This window comes from Coturnix japonica, chromosome 4, assembly GCF_001577835.2.
Source record: "Coturnix japonica isolate 7356 chromosome 4, Coturnix japonica 2.1, whole genome shotgun sequence".
Lineage (NCBI taxonomy): Eukaryota > Metazoa > Chordata > Aves > Galliformes > Phasianidae > Coturnix > Coturnix japonica.
Genome location: NC_029519.1, coordinates 53,848,853 through 53,860,701, shown reverse-complemented (window position 1 = coordinate 53,860,701; position 11,849 = coordinate 53,848,853). Strand labels below are relative to the sequence as shown.

At 42.5% G+C, this 11,849-nt stretch overlaps 1 long non-coding RNA gene across 1 annotated transcript; it reads left to right on the top strand.

The window, feature by feature from the left end:
- Window positions 1-3,012: 3,012 nt before the first annotated feature.
- Window positions 3,013-11,378, top strand: LOC107313625. Its single transcript, XR_001555099.1, has 3 exons — window positions 3,013-3,052; window positions 6,984-7,101; window positions 7,231-11,378. It is a non-coding gene; the product is annotated as an uncharacterized LOC107313625 (long non-coding RNA).
- Window positions 11,379-11,849: the final 471 nt, after the last annotated feature.

The following is an 11,849-nucleotide window of genomic DNA, read 5'->3' as shown; positions in this document are numbered from 1 at the left end:
AACTGATTTTAAGCCTCCCAGGATCAGCATAGGCTTTTTCACTTAGAGGTTATATAGATCTATGAGGCTGTGCTGGAGCCATTTTGCTAGTACTTGTGCTAGTTAAACATTTTACTGTAGATCAGATTTAAAAGGATTCAGGAGTGCCATTCAGCCTTGTTCAAATAGGCAAAGACCAGAAAAAAAGAAGAGGCTGAATGGAGGATCTGAGCCTAAGGAGGAAAGAGCACAGCACAGGTCAAGCAGAGAATTGCTGTAGGTCCTGTTCTGCCATGATGTAGCATGGAAGAATATCAAAACGGCCTGAAAATCTGAGGGATTGCCATCTGCAGAAGGAGAAGGGGAATCAGAGTGCAGGAATTACTCTTTTATCTCTGGTCTTGCTGTCTAAGGACCAACAAATGCAGATAAGGCTGCATCCTTAAGTTCCCTGCCTGAAAGGATGTGGGCAGCCTCCTCATGTTGCTCTCACTTCAGTCAAGCTTTGCTCCTCGCATCAAATTGTCTTAGGAGACCTGCAGACCATTCTTGCCTGATTTTGTATTTTCCAGTGTAATTTTCGCAGGAGGAATGGATCTGTTCTGTTTGATGTGACTTTGAGCCTATGTGAGATTTGAGTGGCTGCGGCAGCAGAGAACTGCTCAGCTCCAAGAACTGCTGGGGCTGTTGTGTGACCTGATGAAGAGGGTGAACGTATTTAGTTCCCAGTGTGGCAGAATGCCACGTACTAATGGGGATAGAATTTAGGTATGTGGGAGAGAGCTCTGACTCAGTTAATATACCCAAATCTGAAGAAATGGGATTTGGGGTCAAAGTACATCTCTTACAAATGGCTTGATGCAGTCAGCGTGACATATATTGCTAAACCTTTGTTCTCTGATGTCACAAGTATCAGAGTTTCCATGGTTTTCTATTGGCTGCTGATCCTGCTTTTGAAATGTACTGCGTTGGACATTCAGGGATATTTTTTTTTCAGTGTGCAATTGGGTTGGCTGCAGGAGGGGAGTGTTGATAGCACACAGCTGACAACACTTTGCTAAGAGCTTTAGTGCACTTGCATTTAAGCTCCTGGCTACAGTAGTAGTTGGAAGAAAAAGGATAACACTGGATGGCATTCATCAGTTCTTCTGATTTGTGATTTTCTTTTTCTTCTATTTTCTTCCAGTTTACTTCTTTTCTCTGTTATATAAAGGAAAATACAGACAATTTACACAGCAGCTACAGATTAAGCATGCGAAGAAATAATCAGCTTTCACTGGTTTAAAATTAACCAAAACAGCTTAAGAATGTTTGTTTTCTCTCAGCTGGTGGCAGCAGAGCTCAGAAGGTGCCCAGAGCAGGTGGCTCTGGAGAAATGCCCTGCAGCAAGCTGTCTCTGTTTCCAAAGGCATAGTGTCTTGTCCACTCAGAATGAGTTTTTCTGGCCCAGCTTCCCAGCTGCCAGAATGGAATAGATGAAGGCTGGGCTGTATGGGAATGGAGAGAGATACCATCCTGATTGAGATGGGGAGGAGGCCAGCAACAGTGTGTCCTGTGCTACCACCCATCATCCTCTACCTGCTCCTCAGCAACTGTCCCATCAATTCTCTCCTTCCCTCTACTGTGTTAACAGCAGAGTTGCTCATTTTGACTTGCGACTGAAATGGATAGGGGATTTTAAGACCCCACCCAGTGTAATGGGTAAGGAAGAGGTCTCTGCTGTCTTCCTTTCCTTTGCATCCTTAATAACTTTTCCTTCATCAGAGCAGCAGTTAAAGTTTTCCCTTTCCCATTACTGCTGGCTGGCCCAATGATTTCCTGCTGAAGTCACAGCTGAGACCCATTCTCTGTGCTAAACCAGCAGTTGCGTTCACAGAGTAGCATAGGGCTGTGCTTAGAGGGCAAGATTCCGTTTCTTCTGTTGGCCAAGTCATCCTGGGAGGTGTAGTATAAGGTTAAGGACCACCATGGGGTGTGGAAATGTTGTCTATGTATGAATCTTTTGAATCTCCTTTGAGACGACATATAAGAGAAGGCTATTTTCCTTTTCTAGCATTAGGGGGAGCACAGCTGTTAAGAGAAACTGTGTTTAAAAAAAGATACAAGCAGAGAAAGTCCAATCCTTATTAGTCTGATTTAAATCCTCTTTTATATATATCATGGTCTTACATATGTTATGGTCTGCTTATAATCACTGTGCCGCCAGCAACAAGGCTCCTGCAGATTTAGGACATGGCTGTCAGAGACATCAGAGGAGGTGTGAAGCTGGGCAGTCTGTGTGTGCTCCCATCACCCGAGTTACCTTTGCCAAGAAGCGAACATAACCCAGTGGCATGATCAGCTGTCGAAACCTTGCTTGGCATCCCAGCACTAACCATTCTGGATTGCTTTTTTACTGCCAGGACTGTCATAGACTATATTCTTGTGTGAGGTTCCAGTGCTATGATGGGTGATGTGTTGGGCCTTGGCTACAAAGGAAAACATTCTTCTGTTCTGGCCCAATGGTTCTGCAAATGGGTTTTGGTTTGTACTTTGGAAGCACTGCTCAGTAAGCTGCATGGTAAAATTTCTCCATCCGCAGCCAAAAATACCCCCAAAACCTCCTATTGATATGCTCAGAACTGAGATTTTTCGCATGATCAAACTGTCTTTTACAAATTACTCTGACACTGCTTCTGCTGCTTTGTGCTTACTTCCTGCACTCCTAAAATGTACCTTATTGATCAGTCCTCTTCAGGCCCACAGGGGTGCTTCCTGGATGCTCTGTGAGCAAGGCCAGCAGAATCAGTCCCTGAGTGCATCAACAATAACACATAACATAATTTAGGCCTTTATGGGAAATTGGTAATCACAGCCTGAACTTCTGATTAATCAGCTGAGGCAAGTGTTGGGTCAGCTGTGGGAGCACAGGTGAGAGTAATTTAGCTGTGCTCCCAGAAGGGGTGGAGCTTGACTCCACCTCCTCTAGACCTCATTTAAGGGCTGACCACCACTAAGGCAGCATCTCTTGAAGATTGCTCCTTGGTGTGGGGTTGCCTCAGTGTTTCCCAGCAGACTGAAGGCTTCCATATGGGTGAGTTTTTCCTGTAAATAACCTTTTGTATATTTACTACCATCTTTTCATTATTGTCTCTGTACAAGGCTGAATGTTCTAAAGGATATTTTATTCTATGCATTTATTTTTCTTTGAATTAGAGCATGTTTTCACGTAGTTGCATTGACTGATTGGGTGATTCACCTAGATTCAATGCCTAAAAATAGTTTGTTAAAAGTTATATAAGCTCAGAGACAAGGCAGCTCTCTTCAGTTTCTTTAGAGGCCAGAAGTCCAAGCTGGGGCCTGTTGCTTTGTGACAGAGAAGAGCCCATCCTCTGAGAGCTGCCAGTGGCCTGCCTGACTTTGTTAATGACAAGCCAAAGCACAGCAGATGGGTTCAGTTATTCCCAGCATTAGGATCAGATGGTTTTAGTTGGTATTACTGGTTTGGTTCCATGGGGTTTGCAGGACTGTGTCAGCATCCGTGTATTTCAACCTAGCCTGTTTTGCACACGTTGAATTGACTTTTGGAATATACTTACGCTCATATCACCAAGAGAAGTGAAGGGTAAATTGAGTAAGAAGGATTCCTTCTGAGAGAAGAGGATGTCCAAAATGGACATGCACAGGTGACATGCAGTGGTAACACTGGCTGCAGGAGGATGATACCAGAAAGACAAACTGTAGCTGTAATGTGTGGGTCTTTCCTTGGTAATGTTAGTCAGGAGGAAGTTTCTGTGAGAATTCTGGTGCTAATAAATGCTTCTAGAAGTCAGCAGAAGAACTGGAAAGGGGCTAGAGAGGGAAGAAACCTGGGAAGGGAAGGGAGGAAGACCAAGAATAAAAAGTCTTTCACCAGTGGGAAGGGATGATTCTCCTTCTTTTAAGATTTTATTTTTTCTATTTTTTTCTAGTTCAAAAGGATGACAGGAGCATGAGGCAAACTGTTATTTATGTAAAGGGGAAGAGATGCACATGGGGACATCTGTTTTGAGAAGCTGCTTCAAAAATAACCACAGGAGAGAAGTGTGTTTTCAGAGCGTAGCTGGCATCCTACAAAGCAGTATAAAGTATGACAGCAGTAGAGCTCTGAGCACAGACAGCCCCATATTCACTGAATATCCAAAATACACAACAGAGGAATGCAGATTTGGATACTACTTTAATTAAAAAAAAAAAAAAAGAAAAAAGCCATTATTTGCCTGAGTAAGCAAACTGGGAGGTTTTGAAGCAAGATGCTCATGCTTAGTGTTAAGCTCTAGCCTGTCACTGACTGCTGAAGCCATGAACAGGCAGCAGCTGCTGGCCTCTGGGCTTGGCTTCAGGCCTGGCTGCTGATTTGCTGGAATCATAGAATCATTAAGGTTGGAAAAGACCTTTGAGGCTATCTAGTACAATGATCACCCCATCACCATTATGCCCACTAAGCCATGTCCCAGAGTGCCACATCAGCTCAAACACCTCTAGGGATGGTGATTCCATTACTTCCCCGGCCAGCCTGTTCCAGTGCATTACACTCTTTCTGAGAGCAAACTTTTCCTAATCTTCAACCTAGACCTCCCCTGGTTCAACCTGAGGCCATTAACTCTCATTCTGTCACCAGTTACCTGGGAGAAGAGGCTGATCCTCACCTTGCTACAATCTTTCAGCTAGTTGTAGAGAATAAGGTCTCACCTGAGCCTCCTCTTCTCCAGACTAAATAATCCCAGCTCCTTCAGCTGCTCCTCATAGAACTTGTGCTCCAGGTTCTTCATTAGCTTTGTTGCCCTTATTTGAACACAAAGAAAGTCCATTAAAACCTACCCATTTCCTTCATTTCCTAGAGGGTAAGAAAGGTAGAAAACATGGTGTTTCTCCTCCTTCTTCTACCATCTATGGCTACAGACAGCCCTGAAATTGTGGAGAAGCAGAACTCATCACAAATATCGGGAAAGTAAAAGTGCTTGCACCTATAATTTGGCAATCAGATATCTGGCTTTGCTTTTACTGTAGTCCAATAGACACTGAAAGAAATGGCATTTTAATGTTCAGGATGCATAGGTTATCCCAATGGAGGTCCATTCTCTGTGCTTAAGTGTGTTTCATATCAGGCCCTGCAGAACTTTCAGCTGACTGGTTTCAAGCGGATGAGGGCTTTTAAGCACAGATCACTCCTGAAATGAGAGCTCTGGCAACTCTTCCATTGGAGTATTTCATGTGCTCTGCTCTGATGTGTCTTCAGACCTTGCCAGGCTTTTTCTATGAGTTTGTAACTCTGTTGAAAATATGAAAGAGTTCACGCTCAACAAAATTTGGTAGATAACTTTTATTCTAGTTTGAACTGAGCACATGGCTTTCCCTGTGTAGCTGTTCAATTGCTTCCTTGTTTCATGACAACCAATTGGCTCACAACTCTTTTTCGTGTGTGAAGCAGGACCTGTGAGCATTGTATCATTCTGCTGTAAACAGGTACCTCTATAGTGTGGATGTCCTTCAGATATCTAGTAGCTATAGCAGTGAAAAAGACAACACTGACTGTGGACTACTAAGGTCTTCCTTGCTTCGGTCGAGCAAGAGCTGACATTGTGTTCGATGTGGTTATTGCTGACAACCCTTTTCCTAACTCCTGGTGGATGAAAAACACCATGAGCCAGCAGTGTGCTCTTGCAGCTCAGAAACCAGATGGTGTCCTGGGCTCCAACAGAAGAGGGGTGGACATCAGGGACAGGGAAGTGATTGTTCCTCTCTACTCTGTCCTCCTGAAGTCCCATCTGTAGTACTGCATCCAGTTCTGGATGAAAGACAGTAAGCTATTGGAGAGGGTCCAAAGGAGGGCCACAAAGATGAATAGAGGGCTGGAGCACATCCCCTATGAAGACAGGTTGGGGGAGCTGGACTTCTTCAGCCTGGAGAAGGCTGGGGTGACCTCAATGCAGCTTCCCAGTCTACAGAAAGGAGGGGAGTCAACTCTTTGAAAGGATAGATAATAGCAGGACAAGGGGAAATGGTTTTAAGTTGAGGGAAGGGAAGATTTAGGTTGGATATCAGGGTGAAGTTCTTTACCAAGAGAGTGGTGAGGTGCTGGAACAGGCTGCCCAGAGAGGCTGTGGATGCCCCAACCCTGGAGGTGTGCAAGGCCAGGTTGGATGGGGTCCTGGGCAGCCTGGTCTAGTATTAGAAATAGAAGTTGGTGGCCTTGCATGCAGCAAGGGAGTTGGAGCTTTATGATCTTTACAATCCTTTCCAACCCAAGCCATTCTATGAATTTAACTGTTAGCTCTGATCTACTTACTCCCTAGGCACCTTACTACAGCAGAGTCCTTTAGCTATGAAAACTTGGGAACAGTTAGGCAAAACATCCTTTTCTCATTCTGCAGAGTATTCGTCTATGAGCATGCCTGTGGAAGGCTGTAACATGTTGCACAGCTGTGCCACTTACCACTAGATGGCTGGACCTTCTCTTTGTCCTGCTCTGTTTTCTTATGCTGACAATGCTTAAAGCAGAACAATGGACTTTTTGTAAACTCTCTTGCTGCTCCCTTTCTAACTTAACATTTCTAACAGCGTATGTTTTTAGCAAATTTACCTTTAAGATGAATAGTTCAAACTTTTCAAACGTACTGAGAGCTTTGTTAATTTCTAAGAAAGCAATGAACATTATACAGGGCAAGACCAAAGAAGATAAAGCTCCCTACTGCTGTTCTTTTTGTGTTCCAGTAGACATAAAACACAAATTTCACCGAGTCTTTTATTTCACAGGTGTACGTATGGGCGTGACACATTCTGAAGTTGATCTTTCAGACTGGGATAGAGCATGACAAACTCCTGAGAAGTCATGACATAGCCATATATCTTAGTCTGAGTTTGATGAGGCACCATTTGCAAAGCTCTGAGAGATGTGACTTATGGTCACTCTGATTTTGCTCAGGAGGGATATTGCTGTCCAAAAATAGCTTTCCTTGCCCAAATAAAAATTATTTTACTTACAGTCAGTTTCTAAGAAGTTAATGCTTCTGGGTGGAAAAACATCAACTTCCCTGATGACTGCAGACTGATACAATGCTCAGGGCAAGCAGAGCTACCATGAAAGGCATATAAGACAAAAAGGTAAAGTATGCATCTGTGTCATGGCTTTATGATTTCTGTTACTGGTATTCTACATCATAACATCATGTAGTGCACTTGGGAGTTAATGTTATTTAATGCTCCAGGTCTGTGGATTGTTGATATTTCCAGGTACCTGGTCTCAGAAGAGAAGATGATTTACATCTCCCAGAAGATTGTCGCTGTTCCTTTTCTGTTTTCCATTTAGAGGGAAAGATAAAACTGCTCATGAGTCATGAGATGGCCCCTTCCTTTACTGCTTGTCTCTGTGGTGTGTGCTCCCTAGCCATCTCGCCTTCAACATCAGAGAAAGGCCTTTAATTTTGCACACTCTCTCTCATTTTATTGAAATTACTAGCTTCTATTCCAATTATATTATCACACTGTGTTATCTTGTGTGCCACTATCATATTTGGTAAATTAGTTTTCTCCCTTAACTTGTTGCCACGTTTTGTTTTTAGGCCCATCTCCCTACCTTTTCCCTTTTTTTTCCTTTCCTGAGGCATAGGTTGGTGAGTCCCTCTGCCCCACCGGTTACAGAACTGGGCTGACCCAACCCAAAATCACTGACAATTTGTTTCTTGAAGATGTTACTGCTTTTTTTTTTACTTCTTCCCTTATCAGTCTCTTCTTTGCATTTTCTGATCCATTCTTTTTAGTTTACTGGGTCTCATAGATATTTGCATCCTTGAGTTAAAAACAACAGAGAGATACATTTGAAAACTAAGATTCCTTCAGTTGTTTTGCTATTACATTGTGTGTTGACCACTTGCAGAAGCAGGGACAGATAGAGTCTCTTCCTCTACTCTAAGGGACTGATAGATCAGACTTGGAAATGTTGGGGCTCCTTAACAGTTATGAGAGGCTGAGGAAAATGGACTGGAAGAACTGCGGTACATGAAAACGTAAGGTAGAGATGGATCCAGAAGTACATCTGCGGTAGGATTTCTTCTCTTCTTCCAAATACTGATTCAGGTCTCAGTCACTTGCAGTTCAATTTCCCTAAAACACTATAACAGCAAAATAGCTGATGGTATAATTACTGCTGTGAAGAGAAGCAGGAAATTAAAATGAACTCCACCCATGCCAACTCAGAGATTAACACAGAGAAGCATACGGCACACTACATGACTATGAAAAATAAGACCTTTCAAAAGCAATTGAAACCTGACAAGAATATTGATGGCTCCTTTTTTTTTTTTTTTCCCCTTATGCAGCTGAATGTTTCTGATCTTGTAAATGTAATGAGACAATAAAAAAATGCCTGGAAATTTCCATTTATTAGATTTTCAAACAGATAAACTACATATTTTCCTGGAGCATCTTCACTCTAAAAGTGTCCAAAGGGTAATGAGTGCAGATCACTTATTATGAAGTGGTAACTTTGAAAATGTTCCAGGAACAAAATCTGGCTTACTGGCCACCCAGACTCTCAAAATACTGCTGTTCTCAAGTAATTTTGGAATCATGTGGATAGCCTGAGCCCTATCTTTTGCTGCTCTATCCCATCACAGTGTGCTACCACTGAGAACACAGCATTATCTGCCAAAGATGTAGCATTACCAGGGGCATGGTCCATTCTTCCCACAACACTGTGGAAAAGAAAAGTCCTCAACAACACAGCATGGTCTTGTAAAGACTATAGTGCTGCTATATTAGGCCTGGAAATGTTTAGGAAAACGTGTATTATTTATCTTGTTCTTAAGTCATTTGTGGTATGAAAAGTGTGCTGTGGTGTCTTTGTGTTGTATCTGAGAAATCAAGAGCATTAATATTCAAGGTACAGGAAACAGCGGTATCTTTGATCCGTCTATGTGGTAACTGTTGTCAGATGTGAATAGTGATGCGTAAGAAGAACTGGTCAGAAAATTATGAGGGGAATCATGTTAAAAATGTATCAGTCACCTTCCTTTAGGATTATCAGCTCACTCACAGAACTCCAGAAGCATCCTAATACATGATTAGAGGCCCTACATATGCTCTGTCATACAGCCTGAAAGGCAGGAGTCACCAGTGTCACAGCAAAGGTGAAGGACCTTTTGCACTACTATTGCTGTAGCTGAGATGACCAAATGTGCTCTTGCTAGAGACTGGCTCACTCAAGCACTTTGTTCCTTTAGGGTTTTGGGTCTGAGTTCTGCTATGAAGGCCTTGGATATAAATGATACAGAGCCCTTTCACAATACAGCATCTCTACAGCTATCTGAATCAGAAAACAAGGAAAAATTGTTGCCTTGATTTAAAATAAGACCTTTTTGTATTTATGGCTTTTCCCACTGTTCTCAGCAAGGTGATTTAAGGCTTTGTCTGTTCTGAGGGCTGTGTGCTGGATTCCCAACTGGATCGGCAAAACACCTACTTCAACATGTTTTAGCTCCATTCTTTGTGAACTCAAAACCGAAAGCCTTTTTAAGAAGATAACTTCCAAGATGAATTGGTCTGTTAACCTCCTCTCCCTCCCACCACTCTGACTGCAACTTGCATTTACGGGCTTCAGCAATCACATTTGCTCTCTCATCTAACCTTCTGCTCCCACCTCCTGACCTTCTGACAGATTTACAGACCTGCCTGGAAAGAGATGCAAGGCTGATTCCTGAAGGGCTGCTCATCTGGACAGCCCTCATTCAGGATCCCTGATAAGAAAAATATCTGCACAGAAAGAGGAATGGGGGAAGCTCATTTGGTTTAGGGCTTGTGTAAAGGAAACCCTTGTAGGGAAATGCATTCAAAGATTACTAAAAATGGATTTACAGAAAACCTTACCACCATTAAAAGCACACTCAAAGGAAATCCTCATTGTCCTGAGTGCTGTTACAGAGTAAACACTGTATGTTAAACCTGAGCTGTGAAGAGAGGGTGTCCTGTGTTATTTGCTGAAGAATGGCTGAGACACAGACCAGGCACATCAGACCTTTCCTGCTTCAGTGTTCTGCAGACTGGCCAGGGGAAGTGTAAGAAAGCATGCAGTAAGAATCTCCAGAGGTAGGGCTTGCTGAGGCACTGCACTAGAGAGGTAGAGTTGCGCTTCTGAGCATTTGCCCCAAGCAATGAGACTGTACAACTGCAACCCTGTTTACTCCTTAGCTTCTACCTGCACGGCGTCAGGGTGGAAGCACTCCACCTCTTCCTCTCGAAAGCAGCAGAGGCGTCAGCTTGAGGTTACTGGTAAAACACCCACGACAAGATAAACCCTCCATATCATCTACTCCTTTTACTTGCAAGAAAGAAAAAGCAGGGTGCGTTATTCTTCCCTGCTGTTTGATAGTAGCGTTTCTGGTAGGAATGGTCTTCACATTTCATTTTGCAGATGGTTGCTCCAAAGGGACTTCTGAGTCTGTATCTTGTCTTTCTGTTTAGACTGCTGCAAGACTTGTCTGGGCTTATCTTGAGCAAGTCCCCTTGCAGACTGCACGCAGTAGAGCTCAATTGGGTGGATCTTGTGACCATTGCTGGAGTTTCCTTCAAGTAATTTTCATTCTAGTTAGTAGCTCTCATCATCTTTCTTCCAAAACCTATAAAATATCAGAGGGAACTGCAGCAAGTAGAATCTGCAGTTCCTTTATATGATTATTTGTACTGTAGGAACAAAAGAAATAATAGACCTTTACACTAGAAGTAGAGCCTTTGGAAAAAGAACATTAAGGCTTAGATACGTATTGTCTTCAGAAAGTAACACTGGGTGTGATGTGTTTGGCTACGGGTTATTATTTGATATGCCCTAATTTCAGCTTCTGGCCTCTCACTCTATAGACATATTGATGCTCAGTGCTTTGTGACTCAGCCTAACAACAATGCTTTTGTTACCAAATTATAACAATATTGGGTCAATCCTGCAAGAGGATGTTATTATTCAGTACACGGAGGCTAAGTTTCAGACTGAAAAAGCAGCTCAATTCACTCCAGAAAGCCATTAACTAGTGCTACCCTTAATAACAATTACTTAATGCTTGTACTCATGAAAGAACTGAAAAGATTTGTTTTATTCTTATAGAAAACTGAAGCTGTGTTCACAACTGGGATAAGACACAGACATTCACTGAAGCCAACACAGCTTGTTTCAGCACCTGAGTCTGGTCCTGTGACATCCTTTTCTCAGAACTTTTAAGCCTAAAAACTCTTCCCTCTTTAGAAGTTGGACATGTGCTAAGCAGAAAACAAAGTATTCTTATGTTTGCAAGAGTACTAAATGAATAGAAATGGTATCACAAGCTGGGATGATAAACAGATTGAAAAATATTTTGATGTCGGTAATACCTCTAACTCCATAAATCTTGTTGCATTCCAGAAAGCACTATGGCTTCTTTGCAGAAGAAATATTGCTGCTGTATAAATTTCAACTAAAATGAGGTGTCCAGGAAATAACTAGACTTAGGGATACAGACATCAAACTTTTCTTAGACCACAACTCTTTATCTCCCTAAATGTGGCAAGAGGTGACATTAGTAATGTGATAACTCATGGAACTTCCATCTTCAATAGACTACTTAGCCATACCTCATCTCAGCTCACTCAGACTTAAATTTCTTCTACCCTGGAAAATGTCTGAAAATTCAGAGATCAACAAGCAGGGGCAGATGTGGAAACAGAAGTGCTGGATTTAATAAATGACCAAGCTGAGGAACTGGGATGAGAGCTCTTTACTTCAGGTAAGAATTTCAAAGTCTACAGTTATTATTATGTCAAACTTCTTGCACTTACCAGCACCAGTCTTGGTCAGCCTTTGGTCAGAAGTCTGTCGATATCTAAATCTT